This window comes from Manis javanica, chromosome 10, assembly GCF_040802235.1.
Source record: "Manis javanica isolate MJ-LG chromosome 10, MJ_LKY, whole genome shotgun sequence".
In the NCBI taxonomy this organism is placed as follows: Eukaryota; Metazoa; Chordata; class Mammalia; order Pholidota; family Manidae; genus Manis; species Manis javanica.
In genome coordinates this window covers 60,696,292-60,710,519 of record NC_133165.1, presented here as the reverse complement: position 1 = coordinate 60,710,519, position 14,228 = coordinate 60,696,292, and the positions used below count along the sequence as shown (strand labels likewise).

Genomic DNA, 14,228 nt, shown 5'->3' with positions numbered 1-14,228 from the left:
ACCAGTCACGATCTGGCAGAAAAAACATGGTGCAACCAGAGTTTAATTAAAGAACTATGTATAAGAGTATGGGTAGGGTGGAGGGAAATCAGCAAGGGGAAATGAAGCCCAATAGACAAGCGATAGCAAGAAACCCTTAGCCACTTCTAGAGGCTTGGAGAGACTGACTGTTGTCCAGAACACCAAGGTAATCAGCTATGTAGGAAAGGGCTGCCTGACAGGAGCTGAGGGCTTCAGTCAAGGGACATAGAAAGTCTGGGGCAAGCTGGCATGGGGAGAACAGGGAGCCAAATAGCCTGGCCTCACTGTCCTCCAGTCCTTGGGTCTCTTGCCAGGACCTTGCACTGGTTAAATCTGATGGGAAGCTAGTGGGCCAGGGAGCCCACTGATGGCATCTGCACAGCCTAGCCCAGTGCAGAGCAGGGCGGGAAAGAGTGGATCTGAAGGGCAACAGGAAAATATACAGCACGTGCTCTTTACTGTGTGCATTAGATGCTTCCTGGAGTATGAATTTTCTCCCAAGCTAGACTGAAAGCTCCTTGAGTAGAGACCATGGCTGGTGTTTCACTTTACCTTCTACAATGCTTAGTTCAAGGTAAATTATAAATGGTGTAAACATGCATAGACACTGAAGAGTGGAAAAAAAATCAACTGTAACCTCCCACCCAGTCTTGGTATCTTCTCAAGCACCTAAGCCTTGTTTTCCCAAATTGATCAAAATAAAGTCAAAATTCCTTAACATGACCTGGGTCCTAGCTGTCCTCTGACCTCATCTCTTTGGCTTTCCCTCTTGTGCACTTCACTGCTCCAGCCACCTGCCCTCACGTGGTGCCTGGAATGTGTTTCCATTTCGGGGCCTTTGCATCTGTTGGGCCCTCTGCCTGGAGATTTCCACGTGTTTGTCACTTCTGAGTCTCCCTCCTCATTAGGGGGACTTCACTAATGGCCCTAAGTACCCATCTCCACCTCTCCCTTTCCTCTCACCTTACTTCATTTCCCACATAATACTTACCACCACTTGCCATGTAATATGCATATTGTCTGTTACTCGTTATTCTTTCTGCTCTAGAATATAAGATCCATGGAGCATGGACTTAATCTACTTTGTTCCAAATACTTAGATCAGTGCCCCACAATAGTAGAAACTTGATAATATGATTTTATCTGCATATTTATAATGCATTATACATATATATAATGGGTTATATATACATTGAATATATATTCATTATATATACATATATTATGTATATATTATATATATTAAATATATATAATATGTACATATGTATCACTTAGTGAAGTTGGGTCCCTTTTTTTGTTTATAGGCAGTTCTGATGATCTGAATGTGGATGTTGGCCCTTAGCCCATCCTTGGCTAAGATAAATTCAGTCCCGTTCAGGAAGCATTTATTGAGTCTGTGTGAAGCAAACCAGCAGCAGTGCTCCATGTAGTGCTCACAATGCTCATGGAACAGGCTATTCCTTCCCACTTGTTCCTTCCTAGCTACTAGATGGCATTACTTTTGGTTAGAGTAGCCCAAGACCTGGAATATTACAGATCCTTCCCCCACTACAGTTCTCTAGTTTGCAGAGTTGCACCACTGTTTTTCTTCTTATTTTTTCTTTCATTTTTTATTAAAGTATTATTGATATATAATCTTATGAAGGTTTCAAATTCACAACACAGTGGTTTAACATTCACCCATATTATCAATTCCTCACCCCCTCCAGTGTGGTCACTGTCTATCAACATAGTAAGATGTAACTGTATTCTCCATGCTGTACTACTGTCCCCATGACCAACCTATATTGTGTTTAAGAATTATAGTGCCCCTTAATCCCCTTCTCAATACCCCTGCACCCTCCCCAACCCCTTCCCTTTGGTAACCACTAGTCCTTTCTCGGTGCCTATGAGTCTACTGCTATTCCGTTCCTTTCATTTTGCTTTGTTTTTATACTCTATAAATAAGTGAATTCATCTGGTATTTGTCTTTCTCCACCTGGCTTATTTCACTGAGCATAATACCCTCTACATCTATCCATGTTTTTGCAAATTGCAGGATTTATTTTCTTTTTATACCTGAATAATATTCCATTGTGTATATGTACCACATATTTATCCATTCATCTATTGATGAACACTTAGGTTGCTTCCATATCTTGGCTATTGCAAATAGTGCAGCGATAAACATAGGGGTATGTTTGTCTTTTCACATCAGGGATCTTGTCTTCCTTGGGTAAATTCCTAGGAGTGGAATTACTGGGTCAAATGGTATTTCTATTTTTAGTTTTTTGAGGAACCTCCATGTTGCTTTCCACAATGGTTGCACCAATTTACATTCCTACCAACAGTGTAGGAGAGTTCCCCTTTTCCACATCCTTGCCAGTATTTGTTGTTTCTTGTCTTTTGGATGCACCACTGTTTTTTTTACAATGAACTCTCAAGTAAAGAGTTGCTCTCAGAGGTGCTACTACCTCTCTTACTTGTTTTTCCTTTACTGGGTGCAGGGATCCTGCATGATTCCAGGGGCTCTGGAATCATCCTGTTCCTGGTTGGTTGCTCCTGGTGCAGTCTCCTGGAGGTTGACTCTGCTGGCAACTGCTATGGGAGTTGCACCAATGGCATGGCCACTACCATGGAAGGATTGTTCTGGGGGCCAGCTGCTGGGGACACTACCTAGTCATGATATTCCTATTCCTTTAAAGCCCCTGGACACAATGGGCTGCATTACCCGCACCTGTCCTGGTAGTGTCAAACACAGAGTTTGAATAGAGGTCCCCCAGAGCTCTTGATCATGCACTTTCCACTTTCAGAATATAGCTTTGTTTTCTCTGCTTACTGGTTTTTAACATGAACTCTGTCCTTAGGGTACACTTGGAAAAAGCAGTGGCCCCAAGAAACATTGGACAATGAACCCCAGCCTTTCTAGAGACCTAGCTTGTACTCTCCCACACCTAAGATTAAGGAAATTGGCTGTGTAAGTACCCTGATCAAAATATGACCAACAAAACCAAAGATGGCAGCATGAGAGGAGAGACAGAGGCTTCCTCCTAAAACTGGATACAATTAGAAAATATAGTTGGCGCATCTAATCCTGAGAGAGCAACAGGAAAGAGGACGGCGTCAGACTGCACACACCTGGAGAAAACAGCAGACCTCACCGAACTGGATAACGTACCAGAGCTGTGGCTCCGCGGGACCTGAGCCCTTCCCCCACCCCAGCTCACCGGCGGAAGGAAGAGAAATGGAGCAGGGAGGGAGTGGAAGGCTTGGGACTGCTGAATACCTAGCTCCGGAGATCTGCGCTGGGGGCACAAACCTACATTTCATGGTGTTTTCATGAGACTCGCATGATTACTGGGTTGGAAAGTTAATACAGGCAGAGTTCCTGGGGAGACTGGGATTCTGGCCACTTGTGGAAAGCAAGGATCCATATCCGGCTGCTCTGGGACAAAAACTTATACCTGTGTGCCCGGCCAACTGGCTCAGGCAGTGGAGAAAGACACAGCAGCCAGGAGGCGGGGAACAGCTCTTTCCTCCCCCAGGCACCAGTACCACTCCCCTGTGACCCCTGACATTGCTTCAGGGGCTGAGCAGCTCCAGAATAGAGGTTCTAGGCACTAGAGGACACCATATACAAACACGAAACGCCAAAAGAACCTTGTCCAGAGTAAAATTATTAATACAACTCCCAAGAAAGATTTAAATGATATGGACCTCATGACTCTTCCTAAAAGGGAGTTCAAAATAAAAATCATCAACATTCTAATGGAGGTATGGAAAGACATCCAAGAACTCAGGAATGAATTCAGGTAGGAGATCCAATCATTGAAGAGCACGATGGAGGGTATTAAAAGCAGGTTGGATATGGTGGAGGAGACAGCAAATGAAATAGAAACTAGAGAAGAGAAATACAAAGAAGCTGAGGCACTGAGAGAAAAAAGGATCTCTAACAATGAAAGAATAGTGAGAGAACTGTGTGACCAATCCAAGCAGAACAATATTCACATTATAGGGATACCAGAAGCGGAAGAGAGAGAGAAAGGGATACAAAGTGTCTTTGAAGAGGCAATTGCTGAAAACTTCCCCAATCTTGGGAAGGAGATAGTCTCTCAGGCCATGGAGAACCACAGATCTCCCAACACAAGGGACCCAAGGAAGACAACACCAAGACACATAGTAATTAAAATGGGAAAGATCAAGGATCAGGATAGACTGCTAAAAGCAGCCAGAGACAGGAATAAGATCACATACAAAGGAAAGCCCATCAGGATAACATCAGACTTCTCAGCAGAAACCTTGCAGGCCAGAAGGAATGGCATGATGTATTTAATGCCATGAAGCAGAAGGGCCTGGAACCAAGATTACTTTATCCAGCAAGAATATCATTTAAATTTGAAGGAGGGATGAAACAATTTCCAGATAACCAAAAGCTTAGAGAATTTACCTCCCACAAACCATCTCTACAGTCTATTTTGGAGGGACAGCTATAGATGGAAGTGTTCCTAAGGTTGAGTAGCTGTCACCAGAGGTAATAAAACCACAGTGAAGAAAGAAGAGCTATTTACGAAGCAAATGCAAAATTAAATTAACTCTCCCCAAAGTCAATCAAGGGATAGACAAAAAGTACAGAATTTGATACCTAATATATAAAGAATGAAGGAGGAAGAGAAAGAAAGAGAAATAGAAAAGAACCTTTAGATTGTGTTTGTAGCAGCATACTAAGTGAGTTCAGTTAGAATCTTAGATAGTAAGGAAAGTAACCTGGAACCTTTGGTAACCATGAATCTAAAGCCTGCAATGACAATAAGTACATACCTATCGATAACCACCCCAAATGTAAATGGACTGAATGCACCAATCAAAAGACATAGAGTCACTGAATGGAGAAAAAAACAAGACCCATCTATATGCTGCTTACAAGAGACTCACCTCAAACCCAAAGACATGCACAGACTAAAAGTCAAGGGATGACAAAAGATACTTCATGCAAACAATAGGGAGAAAAAAGCAGGTGTTGTAGTACTACTATCAGACAAAATAGACTTCAAAACAAAGAAAGTAACAAGAGATAAAGAAGGACATTACATAACGAAAAAGGGCTCAGTCCAACAAGAGGATATAACCTTTATAAATATAAATGCACCTAACACAGGAGCACAAGCATATGTGAAACAAATACTAACAGAGATAAAGGAGGAAACAGAATGCAATGCATTCATTTTAGGAGACTTCAACACACCATTCACTCCAAAGGACAGATCCACCAGACACAAAATCAGTAAGGACACAGAGACACTGAACAACACACTAGAACAGATGGACCTAATAGACATCTATAGAACTCTACAAGCAAAAGCAACAGAATACACATTCTTCTCAAGTGCACATGGAACATTCTCCAGAATAGACCACATACTAGGCCACAAAAGAGCCTCAGGAAATTCAAAAAGATGGAAATTCTACCAACCAACTTTTCAGACCACAAAGGTATAAAACTAGAAATAAATTGTACAAAGAAAGCAAAAAGGCTCACAAACATATGGAGGCTTAACAACATGCTCCTAAATAGTCAATGGCTCAATGACCAAATTAAAATGGAGATCCAGCAATATATGGAAATAAATGACAACAACACAAAGAACCAACTTCTTTGGGACGCAGCGAAAGCAGTCTTAAGAGGAAAGTATATAGCAATCCAGGCATATTTAAAGAAGGAAGAACAAACCCAAATGAATAGTCTAACATCACAATTATCAAAATTGGAAAAAGAAGGACAAATGAGACCTAAAGTCAGCAGAAGGAGGGACATAGAAAAGATCAGAGAAGAAACAAATAAAATTGAGAAGAATAAAACAATAGAAAAAAATCAATGAAACCAAGAGCTGGTTCTTTGAGAAAATAAACAAAATAGATAAGCCTCTAGCCAAACTTATTAAGAGAAAAAGAGAACCAACACACATCAACAGAATCAGAAAAAAGAAAGGAAACAACACGATGGACCCAACAGAAGTACAAAGAATTATTAGAGACTACTATGAAAACCTATATGCTAAGAAGCTGGAAAACCTAGAAGAAATGGACAACTTCTTAGAAAAATACAAGACTGACCAAGGAAGAAACACAAAATCTAAACAAACCAATTACCAGCAAAGAAATTGAAGTGGTAATCAAAAAACTACCCAAGAACAAAACCCCCGGGCCAGATGGATTTACCTCGGAATTGTATCAGACATACAGAGAAGATATAATACCCATTCTCCTTAAAGTTTTCCAAAAAATAGAAGAGGAGGGAATACTCCCAAACTCATTCTATGAAGCCAACATCACCCTAATACCAAAATGAGGCAAAAAACCCCACCAAAAAAGAAAATTACAGAACAAGATCCCTGATGAACGTAGGTACAAAAATACTCAACAAAATATTAGCAAATCGAATTCAAAAATACATCAAAAGGATCATACACATGACCAAATGGGATTCATCCCAGGGATGCAAGGATGGTACAACACTCGAAAATCTGTCAACATCATCCACCACATCAACAAAAAGAATGACAAAAACCACATGATCATCTCCATAGATGCTGAAAAAACATTCGACAAAATTCAACATCCATTCATGATAAAAACTCTCAACAAAATAAGCATAGAGGGCAAGTACCTCAACATAATAAAGGCCATATCTGATAAACCCACAGCTAACATCATACTGAACAGCAAGAGGCTGAAAGCTGTTCCTCTGAGATTGGGAACAAGACAGGGATGCCCACTCTCCCCACTGTTATTCAACGTAGTACTGGAGGTCCTAGCCACAGCAATCAGACAAAACAAAGAAATACAAGGAATCCAAGGTGGTAAGGAAGAAGTTTAAATGTCGCTATTTGCAGATGACATGATATTGTACATAGAAAACCCTAAAACCTCCACTCTAAAACCACTAGAACTGATATCGGAATACAGCAAAGTTGCAGGACACAAAATTAACACACAGAAATCTGTGGCTTTCCTATACACTAACAATGAACTAACAGAAAGAGAAATCAGGAAAATAATTCCATTCACAATTCCATCAAAAAGAATGAAATACTTAGGAATAACCTTACCAAGGAAGTGAAAGACCTATACCCTGAAAACTACAAGACACTCTTAAGAGAAATTAAAGAGGACACTAGCAAATGGAAACTCATCCCATGCTCTTGGCTAGGAAGAATTAATATTGTCAAAATGGCCATCCTGCCCAAAGCAATATACAGATTTGATGCAATCCCTAACAAATTACCCACAAACATTCTTCAACGAACTAGAACAAATAGTTCAAAAATTCATATGGAAACACCAAAGACCCTGAATAGCCAAAGCAATCCTGAGAAGGAAGAATAAAGTGGGGGTGATCTTGCTCCCCAACTTCAAGCTCTACTACAAAGCCACAGTAATCAAGACAGTTTGGTACTTGCACAAGAACAGAGCCACAGACCAGTGGAACAGAATAGAGACCCCAGATATTAACCCAAACATTTATGGTCAATTAATGCATGATAAAGGAGCCATAGACATGCAATGAGGAAATGACAGTCTCTTCAACAGATGGTGCTGGCAAAACTGGGCAGCTACATGTAAGAGAATGAAACTGGATCACTGTCTAACCCCACACACAAAAGTAAATTTGAAATGGATCAAAAACCTGAATGTAAGTCCTGAAATCAGAAAACTCATAGAAAAAAACATAGGCAAAAAACTCTTGGACATAAACATGAGCAACTTCTTCATGAACATATCTCCCCAGGCAAGGAAAACAAAAGCAAAAATGAACAGATCAAGCTGAAAACCATCTGTACAGCAAAGGACACCACCAACAGGACAAAAAGGTACCCTACAGTATGGGAGAATATATTCATAAATGACAGATCCGATAAAGGGTTGACATCCAAAATATATAAAGAGCTCACACACCTCCACAAACAAAAAGCAAATAATCCAATTAAAAACTGGGCAGACTAGCTGAACAGACACTTCTCCAAAGAAGAAATTCAGATGGCCAACAGACACATAAAAAGATGCTCCACATCGCTAGTTATCAGACAAATGCAAATTAAAACCACAATGAGATATCACCTCACACCAGAAAGGATCACCACAATCCAAAAGACAAACAACAACAAATGTTGGGAGGTTACAGAGAAAGGGGAACCCTCCTACACTGCAGGTGGGAATGCAAATTAGTTCAACCATTGTGGAAAGCAGTATGGAGGTTCCTCAAAATGCTCAAAATAGAAATACCATTTGACCCAGGAATCCCACTTCTAGGAATTTACCCTAAGAATGCAGCACTCAAGTTTGAAAAAGACAGATGCACCCCTATGTTTATCGCAGCAGTATTTACAATAGCCAAGATATGGAAGCAACCTAAATGTCAATCAGCAGATGAATGGATAAAGAAGATGTGGTATGTATACACAATGGAATATTACTCAGCCATAAGAAAAAAACAGGTCCTACCATTTGCAACAACATGGATGGAGCTAGAGGGTATTATGCCCAGTGAAATAAGGCAGGCGGAGAAAGACAACTACCAAATGATTTCACTCATATGTGGAGTAGAAGAACAAAGAAAAACTGAAGGAACGAAACAGCAGAAGAATCACAGAACCCAGGAATGGACTAATGGTTACCAAAGGTTAAGGGACTAGGGAGGATGGGTGGGAAGGGAGGGATAAGGGCAGGGAAAAAGAAAGGGGGCCTTACAATTAGCATGTATAATGTGGGGGGGGGGCATAGGGAGGGATGTGCAACACAGAGAAGACAAGTAGTGAGTCTACAGCATATTACTACGCTGATGGACAGTGACTGTAATGGGGTTTGTGGGGGGGAGGACTTGGTGAAGGGGGGAGTCTAGTAACCATAATGTTCTTCATGTAATTGTAGATTAATGATAATAAAATGAATTCAAAAAAATTTATATTATAATCAGCATCAGATGTTTAAAATCATTAGCTTAAGGATCTGTTTTTAAAACTTAGGTTATTTAAGCTTTAGTTAGCAGGCTGACAACCTCTTAAGGTTTTCCTGAGGCTCCCAGAGTGATGAACTGACCATCAATCACTCAGGCTGTGTTATAGCCACTGAACTACAGGCACCAGGCTAAGAACACAGGTGATGAACTATCTAGGTTAATGGAAATGTTCTTTGTAGTGTTCAGTATGGTAGCCATGATTTATATGTGGCTAAAGAGAACTTGATATGCAGCTGGTGCAACTAAATAATGGAATTTTTAATTTTAATTGTAATGAATTTAAAAGTAAACAGGCACAGGTGTTTAGTGCTACCATACTGGACAGCCCAGACTAAGATTATCATTAAAATCCTGTGGCAGACTAATCCATTTTACTTCATATACCTGTTATTTGTAGTCATGGTCAGAAACATCAAAACTGTTGGTCATCTAACCTGCCTCACACTCACCTCTTCCCTCTACATTTCTTTTACTCCTGTACATTAACTAAAATTCTTCACTTTCCCTTCTTCTCAAAGCTTTCCACTGTGCTCTCAAAAATCCTCTTCCATGGAAAAATTGTTATATCCTCAGCCCTTTTGCTGAATCATCCTCTCCATCTCCTTGCCTTAGCTGCAATTTGGCTCCTTTTGTCTACTAATAACTTTGGAATCCTTTCAATTGGGAGATGTTTGTTCTTTTGCATTCCACAGACAATCCAAAGTACTGATTTACCACAACCTGCAATTTCGAGGCTATCATTCCTTCACTTCCCTGCAAAAATTCCAGCTGCTGTGAATCTCACATGATATTCACATCAGATCGATCCCTGCCTACTCCTGATAGCACAAACTACCAACTTTCCAGTCATTACCTCTCAAAATTAATTGAATTCACTAAAACCTCCTACAGTCATGCCCACACCAGGCAGGTCCTTGTTCCAGCAGAAACATAATCTCAATTATTTCTGGAATATCAACATTCTAACCCCACAGGGCATTCTGATCCCTTACTCCTCTCTAATCTCTCCCTACCTCTCCAATCTTGATTTTCTTGCCTATTTGGCAAAGATTTCATAATCATCTATACACTACTTTCTTACCAATATCTCCAACTCCCTGGCTAACAGAATCGATCCAACTTCATAATTCATTTAGTAAATACTTATTGATAGTAGTAAAGAATCACAGTAGTAGTAAAGAATACACAGTAAAGAATCAAAAATAACATCTAAGTTCATAGAATTAATGAAATAATCAGGATTTGAACTAAACTTGTCTGATTCCAGATCTCCTAATTCCTAGCTCATTTCCCAAGATATTTGAAGTTTTACCTGACTTCTTAAAATTTGACCATACATCTACCAACTCCTATTTTTAGATGACCTTCTCTACAACCTCTCAATTTCCAGTCACTAAACCTACAAACAAAAGCTCTGTACATATCCCTTATTCCTCCCTTCCTATTACAAAGGAAGGTCCTTCCACCTTCCAAAGGCTAATCCACTTGTATTAGTTTGCTTCCCACATTCTCAAGAATCTCAATGTATTCAGTTCCTTAACACTACATTCATACTCTGGCTCTTGGCATGATCAAAAGCTACTTGTTCTTACTTGTTTTACCACACCCTTCTGTCACTATTCCTCAAGTTTCCGCATGCCTCCACTCAGTCTCAGTTACTAGTGTTCCTTCTGTCTACTTCTCTAGACTGTAAGCTCCATGAGATTATTGAATGTTTTTATTTTGTTAACAATTGGATGCTCAATCCTTAGAATTTAAGGTATGTGAAGGCATGTAATACATGCTGCACAAATAATTATGAGCACAGTATCATTCTTGTGACTTCTCTAGCCAATAATAGAATTTTAAAGTATTAATTCAAAATCATACAAGTAACAATATATCCTAAGGAATACAAAAGAACATACCTCTAGTTCATTTTCCAGTTTCATTACTTTAGTTTTTAATTGGTTTTCTATTAAAAAGAAAAGATAAATGTTTCAATTGCCCAGACTTGTCTCAAAACAAGCTTTTACATAAACATCAACAAGATAATAAAATTATTCTTTTCGTAGATCCCATCATGATTATAGTAATATGGCAACATAAGAGAAAATAACTATTTTATACTTGGGATGTGGAAATAGGAGTTCTAGAAATATCTTCAAAATAAATTGAGTCTACACATTTTAGAGATAAACCTAATTTTCTATGTCTTAATGAATAAATGGAATACACTATTAAACATCACAATAGACTTCTTTTTCCCAAGGTACCCACCAAATTTTGCTTGCTCTTCTCCAGCCTTTTCGACTTCTAAAGCTAGCTCTACCTCTTGAGCTTTCATCTAAACAACTAAAAAAAGGGTTATATCAATATGCCTTTACACTAGAAGGTAAGCAAAGAAAATAAGTATTTTTTTCATTTGTTATCCCAATACTTACCGACTGCAAAGCCTGGCACACATGAAGACTTCTAGTAAATATTTGTTGAATTAACAGACAATTTTCTTAAGGATATAATTTCTAGATTCCTAACAGTTTGAAACATCTTTGATTCCTCTTTATGCCTCAAACCTTATCTTTTAGGTTGCAACTTTTCCACTTTTTTCTGTTCTGTCACTATTACAGTCTATAATTTTATGTCTAACCTCCTTCATAACATTATATTGCAATAGCTTCAAGTCCCTTCAGTTTGTCCTGTTAACACACCTAGTTTTATCTACTTAAGGTATATTTTTGTTATATATCAACTATCGCTCAGAAAACTTCAGTGGCTCCTTATTGCTGACACCCTGAGATACACCTTTAAAGCCCTTGAAAGGCTATTCCAAATTATACCCAACTTCTGTTTTCTCCACAATCTGCTATAAACTTTATGCACCTGTCTCCTCAAAAGCAAACAGTAAGCATATTTTCTATTCCCAGTTTTCATTTATGATAACCTCCAGCTCTACAATCTCCTTAACATTTTACCACTGCCTTCTACTTACCTAGAACTACTTATCAGTCTTTGCCCTTTATTAGGTCTTCTCACACCTAACCTCTTACCTTTCTAACAAATCTATACAGTTAGTCATCTGTATTTTTCATTTCAACCTCAAGATTACCATTAACATAACTAACATAGGACCTCTTTATGTTATTTTTAAACATACCTATTCTGTTTCCCCTATACATTCTTTAAAGAACTTTAGAGCAGAAACTAGCAATGTTCTGCACACTACAACTCATGATCCATGTGTGAAGATATCTTATTTTTGAGTGGTGCTTTAGACATTACAGAGTACTTTAATGAAACTTCCTCTAATAGTCAAAGCTATTGTTAAAAACTATTGCATACAAACCTTCATTAGTGACTAACTCTGAAAACGTGTATCACATTTTCTTGACTTTCATTTTTTAGCTCATTTACTTCCAACTAAGTAAACAGAAAAGCAACCATTTTACATTTTATAAATAACACCTAAGCAAAATATAAAAACTCTTATAGCTGTATCATTCAGTGATTTCAGGGACAAGATTAATCATAGTTGTATGTATATATCTATGCATTATTTATTAATTAAGTACCTTAGATAAGGAAATCAATAAATAATCTGCCAATTCTTCTTGACGAGGAAGATCATCTGGGTCAACTTTCATGATTTCTTTCCAGTTTATATTAGGGGCCATCCTGAACTATTTCACTGTGCTTTACCTTCTGTAACAAAACAGGCAGGTATTAGCATTTTCAAGGCAAAAACATTACTATTTTTACAGCAATATGCAGTTTTTACATATTACGTCTATGGTGTTAGCGAAGAGCTATGGCTCCTTAACCGCATAACAGGTAAGTGGGCAAAATAATCCTCATCAAAATTACAGCAATTAGCACAAACCATCAGATACTGTACTGGCTAAATAAACAATGACGGATTCCTTTCTAAAACTAACCTAGGTCAGAACTAAGGTTGAATCCCCTCCTCCACGTCCCCCTACCGACGCGAGAGAACATCTAAGGGTGCCAAGCCCTGGGATCCTTGGAAGGCTGAAAATGAGCCCTGATTCGGAGAAACTGGAACTAAGGGTAAAATTAAAAACTACGGTAATTACCGATTGAAATGAGTGCAGTTGGGCCGAGGAAATCACAGGTGAAGCTAGAAGAAGGCAAAAGGACTGCAGACCAAAGACTAAGGGGTCGGGAAGCTGGACTGTTGCACGGGACCCTGAGGCTTAAGGAACCTGCATGGGATGGAACTCGCTGCTCCCGCTCACCAAAATCCACCTACCTACACCAAGTCTGGCAACCAGCAGCGGTGTCTCATTTACTGCAACCCCCGAGCCTGGCCCCGCCGCCCAGCCTGACCGCTCCCTAGCGCGGTGACAGCAAAACCCTAGATCCCGCCACCTGGTCCAGAGTAAATGATAGCGCCCCACAGCTGCTAGGCGACCCCATTTCCCAACCGGCCAAGGCAGGGAAAAGGCCCCGGTTGCAAGTTGAGCCTACATTTCACGACGGTGGATAATGCTTTACGTTTAGATTCCCCTGTGGCAAAGACTGTAGAAGGCGCGGGATGAGGACTCCAAATTCCAGAGTGCACTTCTCCCTGGCAGCTTGTGCATGCTGGGAGCTGAAGTCTCTGGGAAGAAGAGGGAGGCCGTCCCGGCGTGCAGTGCGGCGGGCTGCGCCTGTACAGGGGCGCTGGGGGAAGGAGCTGGAGGCGGGAGGCGCAGGGCTCAGGCGCGTCTCCGCTGGTGACCTGAGTACAGTAGAGGATGACTGCGACTCCCAAGGCGCCGCCCGCCAGACCGCTCTTCCTGAGGTTTCCCTAAGCCATCTCCTAGGGAACAACTCCCAGGTGAGGTAGGACTGCTGGTCAGCGGCGGGGGTGGAGTTAAGGGGAGCGGTCCCGGCTACGAGAAGCTCGGACTGTGTGGACGGAAGGACTCGTTCCCGGTGTAGAGGTGGGAAAAGCCCGTCTTCTCCTTAGACGTTTGCAAGTGGTACTCCAGGGGGTCCCCTCTGTAAGCGGGGGGAAAAAAAGTTTTAGCCTTTTTTTGCTGTCAGAATCCACTCCATAAGTGGAGTGGGGGCCGCGCAGCCAAGATCGTGGTTTGGGGTAAATGAAGCATTGAGTAGAGGGCATCTCGTTTTCTCCGATACCGCCTGCCTTTCTTGTAGCACCATTGTCTTTGCGAACTGGAGGACTTTAAGGTTGAGGAGCTAGGATAGAGCGAAGGCTCTAGAGAGA

The 14,228-nt window shown here is 40.4% G+C and overlaps 1 long non-coding RNA gene across 5 annotated transcripts in view; it reads right to left on the bottom strand.

Moving 5' to 3' along the window:
• Positions 1 to 13,492, bottom strand: part of LOC140844100 (uncharacterized) — a 49,894-nt gene extending 36,402 nt beyond the window's left edge. For 4 of the 5 annotated variants that reach the window (XR_012122323.1, XR_012122321.1, XR_012122325.1 and 1 more), the window contains exons 1-3: positions 13,090 to 13,330; positions 12,568 to 12,697; positions 10,924 to 10,970 (exon numbers count right to left, since the gene is read on the bottom strand). This is a non-coding gene — a long non-coding RNA (uncharacterized lncRNA). Of the gene's footprint in view, positions 1 to 10,923; positions 10,971 to 12,567; positions 12,698 to 13,089 lie in introns of all 5 variants that reach the window. The other variant, XR_012122322.1, reaches the window with a different exon arrangement.
• Positions 13,493 to 14,228: the final 736 nt, after the last annotated feature.